We start from the raw sequence: 3,825 nt of genomic DNA, 5'->3' as shown, positions 1-3,825 counted from the left end.
CTTTAATCACTATTTATGAGCAGGCAGGTAGAGAGGATGGAGAGTGAGAAAAGGTTCAGAGTTAGTGCTTTATTTAAAAAATTAAAAGACACCATTAAAAAAAAAAAAACCTTTTCTTTAAAAGTTGCAAAAATCTTCTCCTGTTGCTATTTTTCACCTTCGATATTGAAAACTCAGCCACTTAAAAGTGCATCTTATGACAACAGTATTATCCCCTCCAATTGCGTAATAAAGAAGCTGCACACCTACTCACTGGCTGATTCATTCAGCAGGAGTGAGCAACTGACTGGCTGTTGCAATTCACCAGCACTTTCACATACCGAGGTCTTGGCTGGGCTGACATCACCTGGTTGGTCTACCTCTGGATGAATGCAGGTGTGGGTTCACTAGCACTACCAATAAACTGGGAAAACAAAACAACAAAACAAAACAAAACAAAGCAAAGCAAACAAAGGCTCCTGCTTTGCAATATTTGTTAATATCAAGCCATGTTGACATACTTTTTAATCTGTCAGCAGACAAATCCTGGAAGGTAGCCCACACTGTCAGCGTGTTAACTTGTTCTTGTTCACTGAGATGGAAATATTAATTGATTGGAAGGGATGTGTATTGGTACAGCTCTGAAAAGGAAGTGGCAGTGTGTGGCCCTGGTGTATGCCATTGTCAGCTGGAGAGAGGGATGGAGCAAGAGTGAGGTAACGAGGCTGCTGTCCTCTCATGTAAATGCTCGACCTGAGTTGCCCAACATGGCAGAGGCAGATTCTTGTCTTGATTTACGGTGTAGATATTGTTAGCACTATATTCCAGCTGCAGTTGGAAGGGCACTTGGAAGATCTCCTAATTCGGTCCTCTGCACTCAGAAACGTGTCTAGGTCATCTTCTGGTCTCTACTTGAAGGCTGGGTGCCTTCAGGTCCTACAGTTGGTACTTTGGTGGGCTGTCCCCAGAGAACTTTCCCTAGCTGAGCATTGGATGTGTTAGCCCACTTCCTAGTTCAGTTCTTTGAGAGGCCCCACCTGCCTAAGTGCTGCATATACCTGACCACAGTTGCCAGGACACCTTCTTCCAAGCCACCAGCCTCTCCTATCTGAATTTTTGCATTAACTGGCATCCCTGCTTCTGGTCTTGCCTCCAATAATCCATTCTCCACACAGCAACCTGAGCGAGCTTTTAAAAGCAGAAATCAGGTCATATCACTCACCTCCTTAAAATTCTCCAAGAGATTAGATTTAAAATAAAATCCAAATCCCATGTCCTGCATTATGGGTTGAACTGTGCCTCCCCTGAAAGATGCTGAAGTCCTGAGTACCTGTGAATGTAACCTTATTTGGAAATAGGTTCTTTGCAGATGATTAAGTTAAGATGGGTTGGTAGGTGGGCCCTAAACCAATATGACTGATGCCCTTATGAAAAAGACGATTTAGACCCAGAGACAGACATGTATAGAGGGAAGATGATGTGAAGGTCCAGGGAGCACAGTGTCTACAAAGCAAAATGCTTGAGCCCACGAGAAGTTAGAAGAAAGGCATGGGACCGATCGTCTCGTGCAGCCCTCAGAAGGAACTAGAAATGCTGACACCTTGGTTTTAGACTTCCAGTCTGCAGAACGATGAGTTAATAAACTTGTGTTATCTCAGCCACCCAATTTGTGGTACTTTGTTACAGTAGTCCTCGGAAAATAATACACCTGCCTACAAAGGCTGGTGTGATACAGGCCCACCTTCCTCTTTGCCCCCCTTGAACTGTGCTTATTCAATAACTGCCTGCTGTGCTTCTTGACTGGGGCAGCACTACAGCTGCCTAAATGCCACTGGAAAAAGTGTGTGTGTCTAGTTTTCAGTAGTTAGGACTAGGGGCTTGACCAGCATTTAGTAGGAGGGAGGCCAGGGATGCTGCAAATCCCGAAGTGCATGGAACAGTCACACATCATATTGTCACTGACAGCCCCATTGAGAATTACTGCACACTGGCCTTCATTCAGCTCTGTGAACTTTCCCTTTCACCCTAACCCAGGGCCTTTGCATGAGCTATTCGTCTACCTGGACTGCTCTTCACTTTCTTTTTCCCTTGTTTTGGTTGGCTTGACAAACATGGTCTTCTCAGAGAGGCTTTCCCAGACTGTAAAGTACTCACTTGTTCACTTTCTTTCACATTAGTGTTTTGTTTTGTTTTTAAATACTCCTGCATAGAGAGCACTATCACTATTTGATGTTTTTAAATCGATTCTTCTTTTGTTTTGTTTTGTTTTTGAGACGGCTGGAGTGAAGTGGTGCGATCTCGGCTCACTGCAACCTCCACCCCCTGGGTTCAAGCAATTCTCCTGCCTCAGCCTCCCAAGTAGCTGGGATTATAGGTGCCCGCCACCATTCCCGGCTAATTTTTACATTTTTAGTAAAGATGTGGTTTTGCCACATTGGCCAGGCTGGTCTCAAACTCTTGACCTCAGGTGATCCACCCACCTTGGCCTCCCAGAGTGCTAGGATTACAGGCATGGGCCACCGTACCTGGCCAAACTGATTCCTCTATTTGCTTGTCTCTTTGGACTAGAATATAAGCTTCATGAGAGCAAGCATGGTGTCCGGATGCCCAGGATCTAGAGCAGAGCCTGGCACACAGTACACAGTAGGTGCTCTCATGTAAATGCTGGGTGAGTGAGTGAATCAGGAGCTCTGAAGCTGGAAGCCTAGGAGAGCCTTGGGGGTCAGGGACAGAGGAAGGAAAGAGATGGGGCAAGAGGCAGGGCAGGGACAAAGAAGGAATTGGTGAATCGTGGTGGCAGGGCTGAGGAAGCACTAACCAGGGCAATGGATTGAACACAAGTGGCCTTCCCAGACTGAGAAACCCATGCAGCCAGTGTAAGGATTTCTGGAAGAGCTCTGGGTTGAGTACCCTCTCCTTCTCTTCATACAGCAGGGATAGGCTTATGGAGCTCATTATCCCTACGATGGTGGAGACTGGGAAATGGAACCATCTTCCCTTGGTGTAGAGAAACTCGTGTATGACAAGTTGCCTTTTAATAAGTTATCTGGATAATTGGGGGCCAGGTGGAAAACTCAACTACAGAGTTGATGTTGAGAAGGACTCATTCATCTTTTACGGAACGCCCTTTCTCGTCCTTGCAAGAGCAGGACATTGTGCTAGATAGGATGTGGACTCTCCAGTGTGGCCAACCTGGCTTTTTAGGGACTAGGAGTTCTCTGGATTGAGTGTTAGCTCATTTTCTGGTTCAGTTCTTTGAGAGGCCCCACCTGCCTAAGTGCTGCATATACCCAGTCAGTTATCAGAACACCTTCTTCCAAGCCACCAGCATCTCTCCCACCTGAATTTTTGCACTAACTGGTGTCCCTGTCTCTGGTTTTGGCCCTAATAATCCATTCTCCACACAGCAACCTGAGCGACCTTTTTTTTTTTGAGGCAGAGTCTCGCTCTGTTGCCCAGGCTGGAGAGCAGTGGCGTGATCTCCACTCACTGCAAGCTCCGCCTCCCAGGTTCACACTATTCTCCTGCCTCAGCCTCCTCCCGAGTAGCTGGGACTACAGTCCACCACGCCCGGCTATTTTTTTTTTTTTGTATTTTTAGTAGAGATGGGCTTTCACCATGTTGGCCAGGCTGGTCTCGATCTCCTCACCTTGTGATCCGCCCACCTCAACCTCCCAAAGTGCTGGGATTACAGGCGTGAGCCACCGTGCTCAGCCCTGAGTGACCTTTTAAAAGCAGAAATCAGATCATATCACTCACCTGCTTAACATTCTCCAAGAGATTACATTTAGAATAAAATCCACATTCTGTATTGTGTATTACGGGTCGAATTGTGTCTGCACCATC

This window comes from Mandrillus leucophaeus, unplaced genomic scaffold (assembly GCF_000951045.1).
Source record: "Mandrillus leucophaeus isolate KB7577 unplaced genomic scaffold, Mleu.le_1.0 Scaffold82, whole genome shotgun sequence".
NCBI classification, from domain to species: Eukaryota; Metazoa; Chordata; class Mammalia; order Primates; family Cercopithecidae; genus Mandrillus; species Mandrillus leucophaeus.
This window is presented reverse-complemented; position numbering follows the sequence as displayed.